At 46.7% G+C, this 8502-nt stretch overlaps 1 protein-coding gene across 4 annotated transcripts in view; it reads left to right on the top strand.

Moving 5' to 3' along the window:
* Positions 1 to 1332: 1332 nt before the first annotated feature.
* Positions 1333 to 8502, top strand: part of TEAD1 (TEA domain transcription factor 1) — a 273908-nt gene continuing 266738 nt past the window's right edge. For 3 of the 4 annotated variants that reach the window (XM_055548596.1, XM_055548598.1, XM_055548597.1), the window contains exons 1-2: positions 1625 to 1762; positions 2362 to 2505. The gene's annotated coding sequence lies outside the window, so the exon portion shown is untranslated. Of the gene's footprint in view, positions 1763 to 2361; positions 2506 to 8502 lie in introns of all 4 variants that reach the window. The other variant, XM_055548599.1, reaches the window with a different exon arrangement.

The raw sequence follows: 8502 nt of genomic DNA, 5'->3' as shown, positions 1-8502 counted from the left end.
AGAAATGGGCAAAGTGAACAAAGGTTTTCTCTATATTGTTATTTTTTACAACTGCATTCAATTCTCTATACAAAAATTTCAATTAAAAACGCGCTAGTAGAAGCTATGGTTTGTAGAAAATGTGCTGTCTCCAGTCACATTCCGCTTCTCTCAGTTACCCATATTTACGGGGCCTCCTGGGGGGCACAAAACAGGCGGTATTATGTATGCTGGTGGCCCCAACTAAAAAGGACAGCAAAGTGCCCCAAGGAAAGAAATCAACAGGACAGGATTGCTTTGCTACTTTGATCTTAGCGAAACTGTCGGTTACCAATTACCCCCAAACTTTAGACAGTTCTGCCACAGTAGCTCAGCTTTATCCAGGTGTTTTCTGATTTTATCCACGGCGTCTGCTATGTCACTTTAGCGTCAGTACTTCGAAAGGTAGGGTTAAAGTTATTCTATGTGTAAATGAAGTTTACTCCTCCCCCCACGCAAAAAAAAAAAAAAAAAAAAAAAGAGTGACGTGAAACTGTCGGAGGTAGCCTTTAAAAATTTTGGGAGTTTTTACCCGACCCATTGCTTTCGAAAAGTACAACTCGCAGGGATGAGTGAACTCGATTTCTTGAGCGACTCGGAGGAAACCGTGTTAGCAGGGCAGGATTATTACGAACTCCGCAGTTCTCTTTTCTTTGCTATGCTAAAGGTTTCCCTTCCGAACAGTAGGTCTGATTTCGACTTGAATGAGAGCCCTGAACTTTTGTAAAGTGGAAAAGAGGGGAAGTCATGGCAGGCTGGGAATCCGGCCCCGAGAAGGCGTCCACCGCGCTTGAGAACAACGACGTGAATTTTCAGAACAGAAACTTCTCTTGCCCGCACTTGCAGACTTCCGCGAGTTCAGGAGTGCTCCAGGCGGCCGCGCGAGCTTCCGCGCCCGGGAACAGGGAAACTGAGGTAGGGCCGGCGCGACGCGCGCAGCTCCGGTCTCGGCGCCCGCCCGGAGGAGGGAACCCAGGATTCCAGAGCTCTCCGCGCGCCGCAGCCACCTCAGAGGCGCCCTCCCCGCCCTGGTCCGCCCCGCCCAGCTCGGGACAAAGCCCGGAGCCCGCGCCGGGAAGGGGCAGGGCGGCTCCCGCGCGCGCCCCGCTCCCCCGTGGGCGCGAGACTCCGCCCCGCCGCCCCTCGGGAGGGAGCCCGCCCGCGCCCCAACGGCTAGGCTGCCCAGCCGGGCCCGCCCCGAATCCCCATGACGTCACCGGCGGCGGCAGGCCCCGCCCCGCCCCCGGGCGGCAGGCCGCATGACGTCACCGAGGCCCCACCCCTCCGGAGCGAGTTCGGTCCTGGCGTTCATTTCATTCCTGTCCTCATTCCGAACATTCTTAGCATCGCTCGCGCCGTGCCGCGCCGCCCGAGCCGAGCCGAGCCTCTGCAGCCGCCGCCGCGGCCCCGCCGCCCGCCGCGGGCGCCCATCAAGCACTTTGCAGACTCGCTTCCACCCTGCGGGCCAGTCCGCGCGGCGGGGCCCGGGCTCTGGGCGGCCGCGTTCGGGGACAGGCCATGCAGTGAATCCCCCCCACCCCGTCCACCTTTGCCCGGAGCCGCGGGCAGGAGCCCAGTTCGTCCAGCCGGCCCCGGGGCAGGAGCGGTGCTAGGCAGGGGTGGGGTGGCCCAGCCCGGGGATCGGGAATCGGGGAGGGAGCCGGGCTCCGAGCTGAAGGCGGGGGAAGCGGCGCCGAAGTTTGCCTCGGACTCGCCAGGCGCTGCGGCGGCTCCCTTCGCCGAGGTAAGTTGGCGCGCGGGGCTGATGCTGGGTGCGGGGGGCGCGCGGGGCGCCGGGGGCGGGGGCCGGCCCTGTCCGTTCTTTCTCTCCGGAGTCTGCTTTGTGTGCGGCGGGCGGGCAGAGGAGCGGGCACGCGGAGGGCCGGGGCCGGGCCCCCGCGCCCGCCTCCCCGCGCTCCTTCAAGGTGAGCGGCCGGGCGCCGCCGCGGGAGTTGCCGGGACGCCAAGTTGGGCCGCGCGCAGCGGAGCCCGCGCGGCAACAGGCGGCCTTGCAGGCGCCGGGCCGGCCGCGCCGCGCCCCCCGCGCCCCCCTCTTGCGCCCGTCCGCCTGCCGGCGCGCACACGCACACACCCTCGGGCAGTTTCCACGTTTTTCTGGGAGAAGTCAGAAGTTCGGAGCGAGCGCGGGCGGGGAGAGCCGCCGGCGCCGCCTGGGAGCCCGAAGCCGGCCCGATCCCCCCCGCCGCGCCTCCCCTGCCGCCCCAGGCGCCGGGGTCCCCCGAGGCCGGCCCGGGGGCTGCGCCGACTTGTGCTGCTGGCGGGGGTTTCGCTCCTTCTTCTCAAAGATGAAAGGAGGCACGGTCGTCTTTGCCGCTTCTCCAGGACTGTTGCTGCCGCCGCCGCCGCTTCATTGCACATTCAAGTGGAAAATTTTCAGGAGTCAGCAGAAACATTGTGTCCAAAAAAGACTGAGTCGCAGTTACCACCAAATCCTGGAGGAGACTCTCCCTGGAAAACTTCCCTTCGGTAGGAAATACTGGGGGATTTGTTTGTTTATTGGAAGAGAAATGATCCCCAGAGGGGAGAAAATCAGTGCATTTCTTCTCTTTGTTCGTAGCAGCAACATTTGTTTTGTTCTAAAGTCCACAGGCCCGCTTTAAAGAAAGTTCAACTTCTATGAGTTTCCTTTTTTTTTTTCTTTTAATGTTTGTATTTTTTTTTTTTTAGACCGGAGCAGCGTTTTAAATGAATTGAAGACAATGGAGGGCTTCACACCTCCCTTCTTTTTCTCCCACGAAAATAAAATCCAGATCCTAATTTTCTTGGCTTTTTAATTGTTTTAAAAGATTTATTTAAAAGTGAATGCTGTCACTGTATAAAAATATTTATGAAACAATGAAATACCAGCCATTAGCATTTCTCAGGAGGCTTGTTAACTTCTCAGAAGCAAGTGGCTGCCTGTGATTTGCAGAAATGAAAATTGACTTCACTAAGCCCTGAAAAGTTAGAGACAGATGATGTTCCAGGAGCGGGTCATGTAAAAAGGCCGAGTTTTAATAACAGTGCCTTGGAGGAAGCCCAGGTCTTGGAACAGAAAGGTCTGTAAGACCTATCAGCTTTCAAAAGAGTTTTAAATATATATATATATATATGTATTTTAAAAATGTTACAGATAGTACAATGAGTAGAACACTTGTCTAGTTCTTCAGGACAACCAACCCACATGTTTCTTCCTCCCCACCCTTTCCCTTGATTGTTTCTGGAAGTTTAGGTGGTCTGATGGCTTGTGGTGTGCTGGCTGCCTGCAGGAGGTTACCTGAATAGACACATCCCTTCAGGAAGATGTGATCCCACTGCAGATTCAGATCAGGGAGTGGGCTCCGTTCTCTGCACTTTGCAATCAATCTTGGTTGGTGTCTTGTGCACGGGGGCTTCTCTGCCAGGGTACTGTGAGGTGGTTGAGGAACAGGCGTCAGGCTTTGCCCAGTGCTTCATCCTTTCACTGTTGGGCTTGTGCCCTTCTGTAAATAGCAGAAACTATGAGCACCAAGCTCATCTGAATGCTTGTAAGGGCCAGACTTAGATCCAACTTTGGTAAGAATCTTTCCTTTTTAGAAGGAAACAGTAGAACTAATTACAGAGTCGCTCTGAAAAGACAAATGTATTAGTTGAACCTTTGTCAACCGTGAGGTTTTGAATTGTTGATTGTTTTTTAGGGAAAAGGCTGATTTTTTTCTAATTTCACTATTTCCATAAATGGTCACAGATATTTTTGTTTAGTGTTTCTTTGTATGTGCAACTCTGTGTTGGACTTTCAGGTTTCAGGTTTTGGACCAAGTTTATAATTCTTTTGTTGTTAGTGTAAAATAATGAGCTGATAAGCTGTATCCATTACTGGTTCTTGCCAATGGTATAAAGGTGCCAATGTAGACCATTTTATTTTTACTTTAATGATTAAGTACTATTTAGTTCACAGTTTGAGGAGAATATCAGACTACCTTCTTTCTCCCTCTTTCTCTTTACAAGTTTGAAATAAAACCAGTGTGACACTTTGCCTTGACACTTAAGAGTAAAAAACTATTAAAGGAAAGAATTTTTGTGTCGATTCCTCCTCTTTGTGATCTTTTATGAAGTAACAAATAGGACTCCATTCAGGGAACATGCCTGAGAGAGATTATTGGAGAATTTTTTTTTTTTTTTTTTTTGCTTCTTTTCCCAAAACATAAACCAGGACTCACCATGGCATATACTTAATGAAATTTAATTTAAAGAAAGAGGACATGATATCTTGAGTCAGACTGAACTGAATTTCTCATGGAGAGGTGCTTCCTTGCTTTATGGTACAGTGTGTACCTAGACCCCAGCAGTGTACTAATACTTAAGAGCTGCTGGTGGTGGGCTTGAGGGGGTAGCCTGGGGAAAGTCAGCTTCCTCCTTTCTTCTCCTCTGCCCCTCCCTCTCTTTTGCTTTATATAGAAAGAATATGTTCACATACACACTTTGGGCACTGGTACCCTCAGGTTTTTTGTTTTTTTTTTTTAAAGAGAAAGGACAAGCAAGTCATAGGGAAAAAAATGTTCGGGTATTTTGCTGCTTTAGTTTCAGTCATTAACAAACAATTCTGAATTTTGCTGGTTTTGACAATACTGGACAGCAAGTTTAAGAGGGCATTTCTTAATGGGAAAATTTGGCGGAATATACTTGTAGTCTATCATGGGGATCTAGATCATATTTGTTGTCACATTTTCAGTGGGAAAATGTGTGATGGGGACAGTTAGAAAATGTAGATCCCAGATGTTAGATAGGCCTTTGAAGGAATGATCTGTGCCATTAACAATATTTTAAGTTTCTTGCTTCTGAAATGGATTGATCTGTTATACATGGTGGTGGGACAGGAGTTTGTGCGTCTTTGGGATTACTCTTCTCTCTAATTTCTTGTGTTATTATGTATTAATCATGAGCATAATTAAACTGCCTGCAATGATCATTGTGGTGTCTTATCATTCAAAAGGTTGATGCAAATAACTGCCTGTATGATCCCATGTATGGAAAATGATTGTGCTCACATACAACCAGTGTGTAGATAACACTTTTAAGCTTGTATTTTAGGCATTTTATCTTGTTTTCAATAAAGAGATTGCGAAAGGAGAGGAAAAATACTGCGGAGTGAAAGCTGTGCTTAGAGGTTGGATCTGTTCAGTGATAAAAACTTTTGGGTTTTTTTTCCCCAAAGACTGAAGAATACTGGCGAGAGAGAGTGTCCAGCTTTCTTTGTAAAACTGCAACGAAATCAGAGCCCACCTTTCTGTTGATAAATGCAGGCATTACAGCTTCCTCTTTCGAGTTCAGTGACTGGAACTGCAAAGTGCGAATGTCCTACTTCTGAACTCGGCAAGCAAAGTGTATTGTAAGCTTACTGCCCTTTGACAGACTCCGGCTGTGCTGCTGGGCTATTGGGGGACTGACCGGTGACTGGCGTAATCTCTTACAGCTGCGTGGCGCTTTTTCTTATTTTATCTGTAGAAGCCACAGATTACCCTGTGGTGTTTAAATTAGATCGCAAATCATGTTTGAACAGTATCTATGATGTATTTTAGTTTCTTGTTCACAAAGGTGATAAAATCAAGTAATTCAGATCCATAGTAAGCACCTTAATGTTTCAGAGTTGGCCTTTTTGACAGATACCAATGCCAATTTTGACCCCCTTGTATTGCAATTATTGAATACTTCTGAAATCAAGGATGTTTGGGGGCTTCCCTATTCTGGGATAGTTTGTGGAATGCTAGAATGTTTGGATTTGAATATCTGGAGTATTTTTGTGTAGGTTTTTACATAGTTTTGTTTCAAAGCTGTGGACAGTTGCAAGTTTTCAGTCTGTAAGATTGTCATCATAATCTTCCTCGACACACTCCCAAGTTTGAACTCAGTGGAAATCCAACCGTTTCTTAAGATACATTAGGGCTTTGTAGTGGCGCAGCATAAGAGAATTTTGAAATGTGTATTTTTATTTTAGTCAAAGCAAATGGGATGCCCTGAAGAGTGGGCTTTCAGGACAGTGTTTCTTACTGGGTGGGTCGCTTTCAGCTCTTAAGTTCTCCTTTTGTCCACTGGCTTTTTGCATGGTTGGGAGGATTCACAGAAAATACTTTCCATAGTCTGGGAGTCCTGCCTGGCTAACTGTGAAACCACTAGTCTCTCTTCTGATTGGATAAGGGGTGGGGGGAGTTCCTAAGAGGCCGTCTTTTCTAGTTTTATGGCAGGCGCAGAGAGGAAGGCTCTGTCCTGGTGGTATTACTGGCCCCCACCCCCCAAGTATTTACCATCCTGATGCAATGCTTCCTGCCCTTTTCACATAAGTTTTTAAGGCTCTGTCATTGGATTTCACTAGTAGTTTTAGTTTGAGGAGCTGGGCCCAGAATTGGAAAAGGGGTTTAAAAGAAAAAGTAAGTATTGATGAACAAGTTAAGCACCACCATTGTTTCCGTTGGGAAATTCTGGTTGCTTTGGAGCATCTGACAGGTTTAGATGTATATGTCAAGTGACTGAAACAGTATTGCTGGGGCAGATACAACAATGGCGGGTGCTGTTGTTTTTACTGATATATAAACTGAAAAACTGCTGCTAATGGTGGGAACTGTTAATTATGTGAGAACATATTGAACTTATATTCTCTGGCATGAACTTTTAAAAAAAAATGCATGAACTGTGCTGCTTTTTTATAGGCACAGCTTTCTAATTATCATAATTCAGTTCAGCTCTGCTCTTGGATGGAGTTCAAGTGCAATCTCAATTTAACTTGAAAGGAGATTTTTTTTTTTAAACTGAGAACGTTTAAGAAATTTTGAAAAGTTCATCCAAGAATGTTGTCTGCTTAGGTGTGGTTAATTGGGGGGATGAAATGAGTGGCTTTGTATAATAGTTAATTAGATCTGAATATTAGGAAAGAGACCTTTTTTTTGGCTTTGTACTGTATCCAAACCTGCATCTTGGGTATTTTTGCATAACCAGATGCTATATGCTGTTGAGTTTTCTTTGGAAACCAATGTCTTTTTCTGATAGAAAATTAACTAAGTAGATATTTTATTACATCAATGATATAATCTCTGCAAAGACAAACTTTCTTTTGAGAGAATAGAAAGAAAGGCAGAAATCTTATAAATTCGTTTGACAAAAATCACTGTTAACCTTTTATACCAACCAAGCCTTTAGAAGGTCCTTTATGTGGTCATACTTGATGGCATTTTGTGAAAGGGGTCATCTTTGACAGTATTCATTCCAGTGTCCAATGTCCTTTATATTTTCCATGACCTTAGTGTCGTTTCAAAAAAAAAAAGTTAATGAAGCCCAGGTGCCAAATCCTCTGTGGAATCAATTTTAATTGGAAGTAAGAACAACTTCAGCTGGACCTTCCGACTTGCATCCAGTCTGATTTCTGCTGCTGAAATGCAAAGGGAGCCCACGGAAACCAAATGACTTCATTTGCTCTGGCACTTAAGAGCCGGATTCACTTCCCTGGTGGTGAAATAAAAGGAGCCAAGTGTTTTAAATAGCCACTCCCTGAGGCCTGCCCGCCTGAGTGTTTGGAGAAAAGCGCATTGTCTGCTTGCAGCTCTAGCTAGGAGCTGGCCTGGCTCGCCCTCCCCCATCAGGCAGCTCCGTTTCTGAAGTTGACATCTGGTTTTCTCTGTTCACCTGATATATACCCACACACGCGCACACATGCAGTGTGCACACATGTGTCCTGCAGGTAACTCGGATCTCTGACATTGAATGTGTGTGTGTGTGTGTGTTTCAAGTCACTCCTGGGATAGGGAGAGGCACGTAGCTAATAGCACAAAATAAAATGTAAACACAGTAGCCGCCCCACATGCCGCTGCTGCTGGGTTTCTGTCCGACGGTGCCTTCTGGGTAGGCGTGCCTGTTGTTAGGGCAGCAACAGGCGGCAGAAGTTGGGGCACCATATGGCGGATGTGGGCCTCAGATAAGCTGTCTGCTAATTTAGCTCATCAATAGCATTTTGATATGCTTCATTTTCAGATCACCCATCACCATGGCTGGGGGTGTCTTGGGGGCTAACTGATTTCAAAACCATTGAAACGTCTGTGAGCTGATGCTTCCTTTGGTGGAATCTCTTTCAGCCCTTTCTCCTTCACTGCCTTTTCATTTCAAAGCTTTTGGGAGACAATAGTGGTTAGAGTTAGAAAGGGCTCCATCATCTGAGGGAACCCTCAACCCTGTCTTGAAATCTGGAATACTTAGAAGACCTCATCAGGTATTTTCATTGAAAGGAAAACAGAAAACAAGCTATATAATAGCGTTTCATACTGGCAGAGTCAAGAAATTCCTGTAATTCAAAATTTGCTTTGGTTGTAAATAGTTGGGAGGATAAGACCAGCATGGTTCTAATTTTGACAAAATGTTTCTAGTTTTTTTGTTCATTAAAAATACTTCCTTAATTTTCTTCCATCTTTGCATTTTACCTTATCATCGAGTGCATGGGAAAGAAATCTAAAAAAGAGGACA

This window comes from Bubalus kerabau, chromosome 15, assembly GCF_029407905.1.
Source record: "Bubalus kerabau isolate K-KA32 ecotype Philippines breed swamp buffalo chromosome 15, PCC_UOA_SB_1v2, whole genome shotgun sequence".
NCBI lineage: Eukaryota > Metazoa > Chordata > Mammalia > Artiodactyla > Bovidae > Bubalus > Bubalus kerabau.
Note: the sequence above shows the minus strand (reverse complement) of the source record. Positions and strands in the feature narration are given on the sequence as shown.